The sequence below is a fragment of the Trachypithecus francoisi genome, unplaced genomic scaffold (genome assembly GCF_009764315.1).
Source record: "Trachypithecus francoisi isolate TF-2019V2 unplaced genomic scaffold, Tfra_2.0 Lachesis_group17, whole genome shotgun sequence".
NCBI classification, from domain to species: Eukaryota; Metazoa; Chordata; class Mammalia; order Primates; family Cercopithecidae; genus Trachypithecus; species Trachypithecus francoisi.
The window spans coordinates 77,752,176-77,766,033 of record NW_022681462.1 but is presented as its reverse complement, the minus strand read 5'-3'; the positions used below and the strand labels follow the sequence as shown (position 1 = coordinate 77,766,033).

General features: G+C 43.2%; 1 protein-coding gene across 8 annotated transcripts in view; it reads left to right on the top strand.

Annotated features, from left to right (window-relative positions):
* LCLAT1 (lysocardiolipin acyltransferase 1) overlaps positions 1-13,858 on the top strand; it is a 216,344-nt gene that overhangs the window by 8,497 nt on the left and 193,989 nt on the right. For 3 of the 8 annotated variants that reach the window (XM_033176142.1, XM_033176137.1, XM_033176139.1), the window contains exon 2: positions 8,005-8,175. The exons of the other annotated variants lie outside the window; for them this stretch is intronic. The gene's annotated coding sequence lies outside the window, so the exon portion shown is untranslated. The remainder of the gene's footprint in view (positions 1-8,004; positions 8,176-13,858) is intronic. 8 annotated transcript variants of the gene reach the window in all.

Genomic DNA, 13,858 nt, shown 5'->3' with positions numbered 1-13,858 from the left:
CTTAAGACTAGTCAAATATGTATGCCTTTTGCATACATATTTATTTGGAGATGGGGAGGTATTTATACCAGTTTCCTGTGGCTGCCATAACAAATTACTGCAAACATGGTGGCTTAAAACGTCAGGCATTTATTTCTCAACGTTCTGGAGGCCAGAATTCTGAAATCAGTATCAGTCAGCCAAGATCACAGTGTCAGAGGGCCATGCCACCTCTGGAAGATCTGGGGGAGAATCTGCTCCTTGCCTCTTCTAGCTTCTGGTGGCTGATGGCATTCCTTGGTTTATGGTTGTATTATTAATCTCTCCTTCTATGGTCACATTATGGCCTTCTCCACTTCTATCTGCAGTTAGATCTCCCTTTTAGGTTGAGTGTGGTGGCTCACGCCTGTAATCTGGGAGCCCGAAACCATCCTCTGGGAGGATTGCTTGAGCCCAGAAGTTGAAAACCAGCCTGGGCAACATAGGGAGGCCCTGACTCTATAAAAAAAAAAGTTAGCCAGATATGGTGGCATGCACCTATAGTCCTAGCTACTTGGGAGGCTGCAGCAGGAGGATCACTTGAGCCTGCAGTGAGCCGTGATCATGCCACTGAACTCCAGCCTGGGTGACAGAGTGAGACCCTGTCTAAAAAAAAAAAAAAAAAAAATTGGAAGTGCTCCCTATGCTTCTGTTTTCTGGAAGAGATTGTGTAGAATTGATCTTAATTCTTTAAACATTGGTAGAATTCTTTAATGAAATGATCTGGGCCAGATTTCTTTTTCGAAGGCTTCATTCAGTTTCTTTAACAGTTATTAGGGCTATTCAGATAATCCATTTAATTTTGCATGAGTTGTGGTAGTTTGTGCTTTTGAGGAACTGATCCATTGACACACAAAGTGGACGTCCTCATTACTGCTGGGCAGTTGTAGGAGTGTGAACCCCTCTTTAGGACTCTACTAATACCACTGGGAGGGGATGGCCTTCTTACCCCTGGGCTGTGGTGAAACTGACTCTAGGCCTCCTCTGATAGATACCATGCCAGTGGGGATCAGAAGGGATGTCTCATTACTGCTAGGTGGGAGGAGAAACCCAGGCTCTCCAGGTGTCTCCACAGATACTTCCTGGCAGGGGAAGGTGGTTTTATTACCACCTGGCAGGGAAGGAAGTCTAGAATTCTCCAATATCTCCCCTGTAGGGATAAGGGGTAGACACACCTGAACAACATTACTGCCTCATAAGGGTGGAAACTTAGGCTCCCCACATGGCTTTTGCTTTTGTGGGGGGTGGTGGGCCAGTTTTTTTCTGTGGTATTGGCTGGAGGGCATGTTGTTGTTCAGTTCTTTGGCTTAGGAGAGCAGGGGTTTGTGTTTTGTTTTTTGTTTGTTTGTTTTTGTTTTTAAGCTTGTTGTCTATGGTATATGTTGAGGCGAAAAGAAAACCCAGGGAACTCACCACCATGTTTTCCATGGGTCCCAAGGTGCCTATCTGGTTTGCCTTATCTGTATCTTCAGAGTCCAGAGTCTTCCCATATTTGTTTTACATATAATGGCTAGGATTTTTAGTTGTACTTAGCTAGAGCAGTAGGAAAAACTATATCTATTTGATCTTGCTGGAAGCGAAAGTTGGACAGGGATTACTTTTTTGTGGAGGAAAACATAGGGTAGAAATTGAGATGCATGAATTGGCCAGTAAGACACTGTAGGAGCTAGTTTTATGTTGTCATATACCAGGCCAGATTGATTTAGATAAAAACAACACTCTTCATTTAACAATATAAAGTCCCCCCCCCACTTTTTTTTTTTTTTTTTTTTTTTTAGTAGTGAGTAAGTCAAGGCCTCTGCGATTTTGGAGGAAAGACAAATGCAAAGCCAGCAAGTGTTTGTTAAATAAGGATTAGAAACGGCTAGGAGAGAGTGACTGAGATTGATAGTGTGATGGAGATAGCTGGGGATAGGTAGAGGGTGGCATAAGAATGGAAACGAGAATAAGAGTAAGTATAAAAGTAAAGTATAGGACTTCATCATGGTGAAAGTATTGGAGTGTACTTTGTCACTGAAGATCTTCTGTCTACTTAAAGTGAGACTTAAGAGTGGCGGTTTGAGGTAAAACCAGGTGCCACTGAATACCAAGAGCCTGAGAAACTGCTTGGGTGATTTGACTAGTAAAGGCCAGTCCGTTATTGGACTGTATAGGGGTGGGAAGGCCAAACCAAGGAATTACGTCTGACAGAAGGGAAGAAATGACCGCGGTGGCCTTCTCAGACCCTGTGGGAAAGGCCTCTACCCATCCAGTGAAAGTGTCTACCTAGACCAAGAGGTATTTTAGTTTCGTGACTCGAGCCATGTGAGTAAAGTCAGTTTGCCAGTCCTGGGCAAGGGCAAATCCCCAAGCTTGATATATAGGGAAGGGAGGGGGCCTGAACAATCCCTGAGGAGTAGTAGAATAGCAGATGGAACAACTGAGAAGTGATTTCCTTGAGGATAGATTTCCACGATGGAAAGGAAATGAAAGGTTCTAAGAGGCGGGCTAGCAGCTTGTAACCTACATGGAAGAGGCTATGAAATGACGACAGAATAGAATGGGCCTGTGAGGCTGGAAGAAGATATTTTCCTTGGTCCAAGAACCATTTGCCTTGTGTGGGAAGAGATTGATAGGCGGAAGTTTCAGTGGGGGAGTAGGTGGGAGTGACCAGATGAGAAGGAGAAAAACTGCTGTGAGGGACAGAAGTTGGAACACTAGCTGCAATTTAGCTACCTTATCAGCATAAGCATTGTCCTGAGCGATGGGATCTGATGCCTTTTGATGGCCCTTGCAGTGAATGACTCTAGCTTCCTTTGGAAGTAAAGTGGCCTTGAGAAGAGTTTTTATTAAAGAGGCATTAATGAGGGAGGACCCTTGTGTAGTGAGGAAACCTTTCAGCTCATAAAACAGCATGGTGGTGTAGGATATGAGGTCAGTATAAATATTGATGCATAGTCCCTTTACAAGAGTAAGGGCCCAAATTAAGGCAATGAGTTTGGCTTGCTGAGAGGTAGTGGATGGGGTCAGAGCAGTAGCCTCAATGATCGATGGGGAAGATACTATAGCATAGCCTGCCTTTGATGGTGTGTGGCGATTAGGCCTGGTGCAATTGCCATCACTTAACCAAGTGTGATCAGGGTGAGGAACAGGAAAGAAAGAAATATGGGGAAATGGGGTGAATGTCAGGTGTATCAGGGAGATACAGTCATGGGGGTCAGGTGTGGTATCAGGGATAATGTGGGAGGCCAGATTGAAGTCTGGGCCAGGAACAATAATAATTGTGGGAGACTCAACAAAGAGTGAGTAGACCTGAAAGAGCTGGGGAGGGCAGAAAGTATATGTGTCAGGTGTGAGGAAGAAAACAGATTTTGGAAGTTACGAGAACTGTAGAGGGTGGGCTGAGCATAATTTGTGATTTTGAGGGTCTCTAAAAGTATTAGGGCGGCTGCACGGAGGCATGATGGCTAGGCTAAAACAGTAAGGTCAAGTTGTTTGGATAAAAAGGCTACAGGGCACAGTCCCAGCTCTTGTGTAAGAATTCCGACCACACAGCCCTGCACTTTGGCTGTGTGTAATGAAAAAGGGTTGGGATAAGTTAGGGAGAGCTAGTGTTGGGGCAGCTTCTAGGGCTGTTTTTAAGGAATGGAAAGGAGTGGTGAAAGGATTTATGGTCTGTGGGGTCAGCTAGGTTTGCTTTTGTGAGTTTATGTAATGGTTTAGTCAGGATGGTAAAACTAGGTATCCAAAGGCAGAAGTCTATAACCATGCCTAGGAAGGAAAGGAGTTGTTTGTAGAAGGGATTGGGGTTTGGGAGATTAGCCAGACACGATCAGCAGGGAGAGCCCATGTGTTTTCATGAGAATTATGCCGAGATAGGTAACAGATGAGGAAGAAATTTGGGCTTGACTGAAGTAATGGGGGCTTTCTGTGAAGCCTTGCGACAGTACAGGCCAGGTAATTTGCTGAGCCTGATGGGTGTCAAGGTCAGTCCAAGTGAAAGCGAAAAGAGGCTGGGATGAAGGGTGCAAAGGAATAGTAAAGAAAGCATGTTTGAGATCCAGAACAGAATAATGGGTTGTGGAAGGAGGTATTGAGGATAGGAGAGTATATGGGTTTGGCACCACGGGGTGGATAGGCAAAACAATTTTGTTGTATCAGGCACAGATCCTGAACTAACCTGTAAGACTTGTCCGGTTTTTGGACAGGTAAAATGGGGGAATCGTAAAGAGAGTTTATAGGCTTTAAAAGGCCATGCTGTAACAGGTGAGTGATAACAGGCTTTAATCGTTTTAAAGCATGCTGCGGGACGGGATACTGGCGTTGAGTGGGGTAAGGGTGATTAGGTTTTAATGGGATGGTAAGGGGTGCATCATTTGTTGCCAAGGAGGGAGTAGAGGTGTCCTATACTTGTGGGTTAAGGTGGGGAGATACAAGGAGAGGATGTGAAGGAGCCTTTGAACTGGGGGAAAAGGTGGCAATAAGGTGTGGCTGTAGCCCAGGAATAGTCAGCGAAGCAGATAATTTAGTTAAAATGTCTCGACTTAATAAGGAAGCTGAGCAGGTGGGGATAACTAAAAAGGAGTGCTTAGAAGAGTATTGTGTAAGTTGGCACCAGAGTTGGGAAGTTTTTTTTTTTTTTTTTTTTTTTTTTTTTTTTTTTGTTGAGACGGAGTTTCGCTCTGTCGCCCAGGCTGGAGTGCAGTGGCAGGATCTCAGCTCACTGCAAGCTCCGCCTCCCGGGTTTACGCCATTCTCCTGCCTCAGCCTCCCGAGTAGCTGGGACTACAGGCGCCCGCCACCTCGCCCAGCTAGTTTTCTGTATTTTTTAGTAGAGACGGGGTTTCACCGTGTTAGCCAGGGTGGTCTCGATCTCCTGACCTCGTGATCCGCCCGTCTCGGCCTCCCAAAGTGCTGGGATTATAGGCTTGAGCCACCGCGCCCGGCCTGGAGTTGGGAAGTTTTAAGAGGTTTAGAAGCCTGGCCTTCAATACTCATAACAGTTATGGAGGCAAGGGAAACACGCCCTTGAAAAGAAGGTAATGTGGAGTGGGTAGCCTCCGTATTGATTAAGAAGAGGACTGACTTATCTTCCACCGTAAGAGTTACCTGATGGTCCAGGGAGTTTTCTGAGGTGATCGGGTAGCGTCAGTCTCCAGCTGCTAAGCCAAGGAGGTCTGGGAAAGAATCGGCCAAGGAACACTGGGTTTGGGCTCCAGGGGCTTTAGGAGCAGCGGTGATACGAGTCAGACAGTCCGACCTCCAGTGGGGGCCCGCACAGACAGGGCACGGCTTAGAAGGAATCCTGGGCTGCCGGCATTCTAAGGCCCAGAGGCCAGGCTTTTGGCATTTGAAGCAAGGTCCACGAGAATGTTTTGAAGGAGCCTCTGGGAGCCTTGGCTTGGAGGTTCTGAAGTTCTTGTATGCTGGAGACGTGGTTGTGGGTTGTCTTACTGCGGAGGCAAGTAGCTGTAACTCAGAAATGCGTTGCTGTCTGGCTACCTCCTCTCTACTATTGTACACCTTGAAGGCGAGGTTGATTAATTCCTGTTGTGGGGTTTGAGGGCCAGATTCCAATTTTTGGAGGTTTTTCCAATGTCAGGAGCTCACTGGGTGATAAAATGCATAGTAAGAATAGGGTGGCCTTCTGGCCCCTCTGGGTCCAGGGTGGACTGGGCTGGGTTTTTGTCTTTACCTTGGGTAGTTTCTTTAAATTTGTTAAAATTAACAGCTTTGTAAGCTGCCTTGTTAAGCCCTTCAACTAGGCAGGAAACCATGTAATCTCGCCTAGCTATACCTAGGGAATCTGCCTGATAATTCCATTGGGGATCTTCTCAGGGAACTGCTCTAATGCCTTCCTGGAGGTCTGGCTCATGAAGCTGGTGGTTATCATCGTGAGATTGGGCAAGGGAATAAACTATTTCCTGTTTATCTGGGGAGAGGGTAGAAGTTAGGATGACATTTAGGTCACTCCAGGTTAAATCGTAGGACAGAGTTAGATATTGGAATTCCCGTATATATTTAGTGGGGTCGGATGAGAAAGAGCCTAAACACTGGCTGATTTGGGAAAGGTCGGATAAAGAAAAAGGAGCATTAACCTTGACTATGCCTTTAGCTCCAGTCACCTCTTTAAGAGGAAATTGTTGGACGGGTTGTGGAGGGCTAGTCGTGGAACGAAACTGTAAGCCAGACCGGGTGTGAGGAGGGAAGGTGATAGAAGGATTATAGGGTCGGGGAGCAGAGGCTGAGGACGAACTGGGACCTGGCTTGACCTGGCGAGGGGCACCCTGGGGAGGAGAGGAGAGATCAGATGAGTCCATAGAAAAGGATTCAAAGGACTCAGAGCTTGGGGTGGAGACTGAAGGAACAGACAGGAGAGAAAGAAGAAAGATTTGGATGAGTCTCATTGGGAGCAGAGACTAGGGAGGAACCAATGTGTAAAAGAATGCCTGGACGTCAGGCACCTCAGACCATTTGCCCATTTTTCGACAAAAATTATCTAGATCTTGTAGGATAGACAAATCGAAAGTGCCATTCTCTGGCCACTTAGAACTACTGTCGAGTTTGTATTGGGGCCAAGCGGTATTTGCAGAAGAAAATAAGACACTTAGATTTTAGGTTAGGTGAGAGTTGAAGAGGTTTTAAGTTCTTGAGAACACAGGCTAAGGGAGAAGAAGGGGGAATGGAGGGTGGAAGGTTGCCCATAGTGAAGGAGGCAAGTTTAAAGAGAAGGGTAGAGACACGAAGAAGGGGGTGGGGAGCAGCCCTGGGCTGCAACATGGGTGAGCAGCCAAAGCAGGCGTCCCCGCAATTGACTTGCCACCAAGGCAACGTGGGTGAATGACCAAGGCAGGCGTCCTCGCGGAGATCAGACACCAATGGAACGTGGGTGAATAATCAGAGAGGCGTCCCCGCAATGATTAAACACCGAGGGAAGGCTGCCTTCCCGAATCCATGACCAGTGCTAGAGTTTTGGGTCTACGGATAAAATGTGTTTCCTTTGTCTCTACCAGAAAATGAAAGGAATTGAAATTAAGAGAAGGGAGAGATTGAAGGGTGGCACCAAGACTGAAAGGAAAAAGAGGTTGAGGGATATTGGGAGAGATTGGAGAAGATAGTAAAAAGAGGCCACTTACCTGATTTAAAATTGATGAGATGTTCCTTGGGCTGGTTGGTCTGAGGACCCAAGGTCGTAGGTAGATCTCTTCATGGAGTGAGGATGAGGACAGCGAACTGGTCTCCTGAAGGAGTCCCACTGACCCGGGTCTTTGGCACCAAATGTCTCACGTGTCCGTGTGAGGAGACCACCAAACAGGCTTTGTGTGAACAACATGGCTGTTTATTTCACCTGGGTGCAGGCGGGCTGAGTCTGACAAAGGAGTCAGCAAAGGGTGGTGGATTATCGTTAGTTCTTATAGGTTTTGGGGTAGGCGGTAGAGTTGAGAGCAATGTTTTGGGGAGAATTATAAAGAACCTTCTTAAGGGTGGGGGAGATTACAAAGTACATTGATCAGTTAGGGTGGGGCAGAAACAAGTCACAATGATGGAATGTCATCAGTTAAGGCTATTTTCACTTCTGTGGATCTTAAGTTGCTTCAGGCCATCTGGATGTATACGTGCAGGTCACAGGGGATATGATGGCTTAGCTTGGGCTCAGAGGCCTGACACTTGGGGCGGGATCTAGGCTGTGATTTTGCCCTTGCTGTTCAATTCTGGCTCAGGGAGAAGCGGAAGTTCCAAGGACCTGGCCAGTGTTAACATTTCAGCTGCCCTCTCTCTCTGGATCTTTACAGAGGTGGCATGCATATTGGGCTCTCACCTCAGTCTTTTGGCATTCCCTTCCCAAGCACTATGACCCAGCTTCCTGAGTTGCCCTGTGCGTTAATCCATTCAGTAGTCAGATGTTTCAGGTCCCTGGGCCCATAACTCCATGAACCATCTGATTAGCCCAGTGCACTGTTCCCAAACTCTGCTTTCTCTTTTTTCTCCCATTTATCATGTTCACAGGCTGAAATACAGAGTGGGTACTCTCTTCTGGGAAGCTGGCAACAAATGGATGATGTGATATATGCATTCCAGGGGAAAGTAAATTGTGATGCTTCTGAATCCATGGTCAGTTAACGAGACAGTTTCTAGCTACTGAACGTACTTTAAAAAGCAGGACTCTAAAAGCTCTGGGTAAGTCTTTGTAATGATTTAGATGCTTGAGTTTTTTGTCTTGCTTCATGTATCTGAACACAACGCTTTTTGAATTGATCATAGTTGTTCCTGTTTATGTTGTATTGTTGACATGTTCTATGCTTGTTCTGTAACCTTTTCATTGAAAAATAAGTATTTATTTCTGTTGGAGGGAGATAAATGTCCTTTTTTAGAAAATAAAGTAATACATTTCTGTGAAAGAACAAACTCAGCATTTCTGTTTGGCATTTGGTTGTGTTATTCTTTTTGGATCTTTATTTTAAAGATTAGGTACCATTTTGTTTAGAGTCAAAAATACTAAATCTTTTAGACGTTATCCCTTACACTCTCTGCTGCATGCAGTAACTTGCTTTTGTTTGACATAGCAGCTTAAGTGACACCATTAGCTGATATCCTCCTTTGTGAGGGTTTCGGGAGTCTTGTGGTGGGGGGGCGTTCCATCTATGTGGATAACTCTGACAACTGATTCTGGCCATATCCTCTCTCATCTCTAGGCTTATGATCTCCATCTGCCCAGTGTTCATCTGCAATCTCTGGTTGTCACCTCAGTCTCAATTTGATTAAAACTAAATTCATTCTCAATCCCATATTCGGTTTCCTGCCAGGATATGTCTGTCTCTGTCTATTTAATTGTCCAGGCTTGAACCTTTGTAGATAATTTCGACACCCTCCCTCTCAGCCTTTTTCTATTGCTGCTGCTTTTGTAATGCTTTTGATGTTTTTTCTCCTGATCTTTATGCTTTGCATTACTTCAGTAATCTACTAGTCAGTTTCTGAAATTATAGTCTCCATTTCTTGTGTATGTGATATGATGAAGAATCTAGTATATCTGGCCTTTGTCTTTGGTTCCTGACAATGAGCTTCAAAAAATCTTGGAATTTCCTTATAGATGTATCTTTTGTTATTCATAACAAGAGTCTCTCTTGACTACACCTGAGTTTATCCTGATAAGGTGACTCTGGGTGGGCCCTTAGATAGTTCAGGAAAGGAGCTGTCCACATCAGAGAGACCTTGGAACTTTTAGCCCCATCGCCTGGTCTCTGGGGAGGGGACAGTGACTGGATAGCAAAGCCCAGTCATCTGGCTAGTGATTTAATCACTCATGCCTGAGTCATCAAGCCCCACATAAAAACCCTGGAATAGCAGTGAATGTACTGGTTTGCTAGGAGGATGACACCTGGATTTCTTCAGGAGAGAGCAGGGAAGCTTTGCGTCCCGCTGCCCTCTTTCCTAGACCTTGCCCTTGTTCTATGTACCTCTTCCATTGGGCTGTTCCTGAGTTGCAGCCTTTGTAATGAAACTGTGATTATTTAAGTATAGGGCTTTCAGTGATTTCTGTGAGAATTGTTGAAACTGAAGGGAGGTTTTGGGAATCTCTGAATTTGTAGCCAAGTTGGACATTAGTGTGGATAGCCTGGGGATGTCTGAAGTGAGGGCAGTCTTGTTGGAAACCTTGCTCTTTAACTTGTGGGATCTGATATTAACTCCAAGTAGTATCAGAATTGAGTTGAATTGTAGAACACCTAGTTGGTGTCAGAGAATTGGTCTCAGAGTGCAGTGTGCTTACCCTTTGACAGGCATTGTGGCATGTGTGCTGTGTGCATTATTTCATGTAATGTCCACTATGGTTGGGTAAGACCTAGGGTTTTAAAAATTTGTTTCTAGTTTTTGGTGTTTTTGTTGTTGTTGTTTTGTTTGTTGTTTGAAACGGGGTCTCACTATGTTGCCCCCACTTGTCTTGAACTCCTAGGCTCAAGCAGTCCTTCTGCCTCAGCCTCCTGAGTGGCTGAGACTACAGGTGTGTGCCACCAGGTGTGGCCCAGGTCTGGTTTTATCAGCTTTGTTTTACTGGTAAGGAAAGGAAAGCCATAACTTTCCCAGTGTCAGAGAGCAAGGAAGTGTTGGCGAAGTCAGTGCTTTCTGACTTTAAAGCCCTTTACTTAACCCTTTATGTTAGGCCAACTATCTTCCTTGCTGTAGACATTATTACCTTCCTCTCATCTGGCTGCGGTGGACCACTTTTTCTAAATTGAACTTTTATCACATCATTTTTGAACTCAGAACTTTACTCTCCATTACTGTAGGATAAAACCCATGATTTGCAGGCAGCCATTCAAGGCCCACTGGAGTACCATAGGCTCAAATTAATGCTGTCCCAGTCTTTATATACAACAAAAGAAAACAAACACCTATTGTGTTTCTTGGATAGGCCACTCAGTTTTTATCTCCAGCAAGTTGCACTGGAGATGAAACTGTGTCTTCTAGTTACTTGTAAAGTATAATTGGAAAGTTAGAGTATATGAAGAGAAGGTCTGTGTAAAAATAACACATGCTGACCAAGTCAGTAGTACAGGCGAGAAGATGCTTCTGGAGTTCAAAAGAGGCACAGCTTCACTAAGCAGGTGTATCTTGAGCTTAGCATTGAAGAGATGGTAGGATTTTGAGAATTGTGACTGAGGGTAGGTAGGCCCCTTCTGCTCAGGAAGACCATGAGTGAACTGGAAAGACAGTGCTGATGACAGTGAATACTTAAGTTTACCTGGGGGAAACTTCTGAAACCAGGGTCTATTCCTTGTCCCCAGACAAGTTGAAAGTTGCAGCATAGTGTTTTAACTGACAGAGCTTGTGCTAATCTTTGTCCTTTGAAGCTAGAGTTGTTTAGAATGAACCAAAATCTATTTCAGGGCTAACCTATGTGATGAGGTTGGATGATTATGTTAGTTAATACTAATTTTAAGAATTACCTTTTTTTGGTGTTACCTGAGCTGATCAAAGGAAATTTTAAACTATAAAAGTTCAAAAATATTTTTGGTAGTGGAACATGAGAATAAACATATTCAAGGTAACCAGTCTGAACGAGGGATCATTCTTCAGCATAGATAAGATTTGGTAAAATAGATAGTTTTAAAAAGTCTTCTTTGTACATGAACTCATATCATTATACCCAATCTCTTGGTATTTTTTAGGGTTAGAATCTCTCCTGACCATAGTGCTAGCTACTTGGGAGGCTGAGGCAGGAGGATTGCTTTAGTTGCTCAATAGTTCAACACCAGTTTGGGCAACATAGCAAGATCCTCTCTCTTAATAAAGAAAGTTAACTTGAATGCTATATAAGTAATATTTATACATTTTGGAAAATAAAAAAAATATAAAGAACAGCTCAGAATTACATTACTCAGAGATAGTTGATAACTGTGTTTATTTTATAGTGCCACTTTTATTTATGTTATTACCTATACAATTTTGTAGCCTACTTTTTTCACTTTATATTAATTTAGGATTTTTCTATGTCATAAGATTTTTCGAAAACATGGTTTCTATTAATATATACACATATTATTGTACATAGATATTTCTTTTTGTTTTCTCCTTTAAAAACAGTCATTTATTTTGTAAGTTGCTTTCTTCATTTCACATGTCATGTCTGCCTTTCTGAATGACTGCTTATGTTAATGTCTAGTCAGCCCTCTGTATCCACAGGTTTTACATTCGTAGATTCAACCAACCATGGATCAAAAATATTTGAAAAAGAATTGTCTCTGTACTGAACATGTACAGACTTTTTTCTTGTCATTGTTCTCTAAACAATATAACTATTTATATAGCAGTTACATTGCATTAGATATTATGAGTAATTTAGGGAAAAGTATGTTAGAGGATATGAGCAGGCTGTATGCAAATATGATATCATTTTATATGAGGAACTTGTGCATTTGTTGATTTTGATGTCCTCAAGAGGCGCTGGAACAGATCCCCCATGGATGTTGAGACGATTGTGCTTCACTTTTTAAAAACTGGTTGCATAATATTTCAGTTATATGGCTATGCCGTAATTTAACCATTTCTCTGTTGATGGACATTTATGCTATTTCTAATTTTCACATACAAATAGTGCCTCCATGAGCATTTTTATCTTATCTTTTCTTACTTTTATGAGTACTTTTGTAGGATACAAGTTTAGAATGAAAATACTAGGTAGGCCGGGCGCGGTGGCTCAAGCCTGTAATCCCAGCACTGTGGGAGGCTGAGACGGGCGGATCACGAGGTCAGGAGATCGAGACCATCCTGGCTAACACGGTGAAACCCCGTCTCTACTAAAAAAATACAAAAAGCTATCCGGGCAAGGTGGCGGGCGCCTGTAGTCCCAGCTACTCGGGAGGCTGAGGCAGGAGAATGGTGTAAACCCGGGAGGCGGAGCTTGCAGTGAGCTGAGATCCGGCCACTGCACTCCAGCCTGGGCGACAGAACGAGACTCCGTCTCAAAAAAAAAAAAAAAAACAAAAAAAGAAAATACTAGGTAAAAATGTATATGCATTTTATAATTTGCCAGCCATGCTGAATTTGCCTTTTAAAAGGACTCTATCAGTTGATTCTCTTAGCAATTTATGTTTGAGGCCTTATTTTCCTATACCCTCACTTTGCTGGATACTATCATTGTCAAATATGAAAAAGTAATTGGAAACATGGTATCATGTTACATTAGTCTGATTTCTTTGCCTATTTTTAGTGTTCCTTTTTGTATATGACTCTTGATTCTTGGCTCATTTTCCTATTGTAATTCTATAATGTTTTCATATTTTACATGTAACTCTTAATTCATCTGGAATTTATTTTGATTTTATGGAATGAAACTGCTTGATTCTGGAGGAGATTCAAGGGCTAGTGGGTCTTGAAATTGTGTGTCTGGAAAAATTTAGAGGATAAAAATAAATTTTGCTGCCTTTGGAAAGTAGTTTGTCTCAAATTTATTTAAAAACTTAGTTTATTATTACCCAACTCTATAAAGTATGTTGGAGCAATAAGAAAATCTTACCAACAAAAAGACCCCTTCTTACCAATATAGAAGAGAAAGAACGCTTTGTTTTTATTTGCATGTCAGATACATGCAGATAGGTAGTTTGAGACTACAAAATTTGAGCAGAATTTAACTCATACAGTCAAACAGACAAAACTTCTCTTGTATTCTTGGGACAAATGTGATAGTTTCCTGTGCACCTGATGAAATTCCCGAGTTAATTTCAGTGGTGTTTGTTTGCAATGTCTAGGATCAGAAGGCCTATGACTTTGGCATTGTAAATCTGGAAACTAAGATAGTATCTAATTCCTGACAAAAAAGCTTGGCCTATTAGGGTTTTTTTGTTTTTGTTCTTTTTAAATTTTTATTTACTTTTTGTTTTATTTTTTACATAGAGATGGGGTTTTGCTGTGTTTCCCAGGCTGGTTTCGAACTCCTGAGCTCAAGCGGTCAGCCCTCCAGCTGGGATTACAGGCATGAGCCACCACACCTGGCCAGGCCTGTTAGGTTTTTAAAGAGACCATCTGTGGTAGGCTGAAAATGGTTCTCTAAAATATTCAAGTCCTAATCCTGGAACCTGTGAAATGTTACCTTGTATGTTAGAAAATGGTTTTTGTAATTAAATTGAGGATGTTGATGTCTAGGGCACTTATCCTGGATTATCTGAGTGGTCCCTAAAAGCAATCCTGTGTATCTTTATCAAAGGGAGGCAGAGAGAGATTATATATATACAGAGGAGGTGGAGGCACTGTGACCAGGAGGCAGAGATTTGAGTGTTAGGGCCACAAGTCAAGGCATTCCCACAGCCATCAACAGCTGGAATAAGCAAGGAACAGACTCTCCCATGGAGCCTTTGGAGGGAGTGTG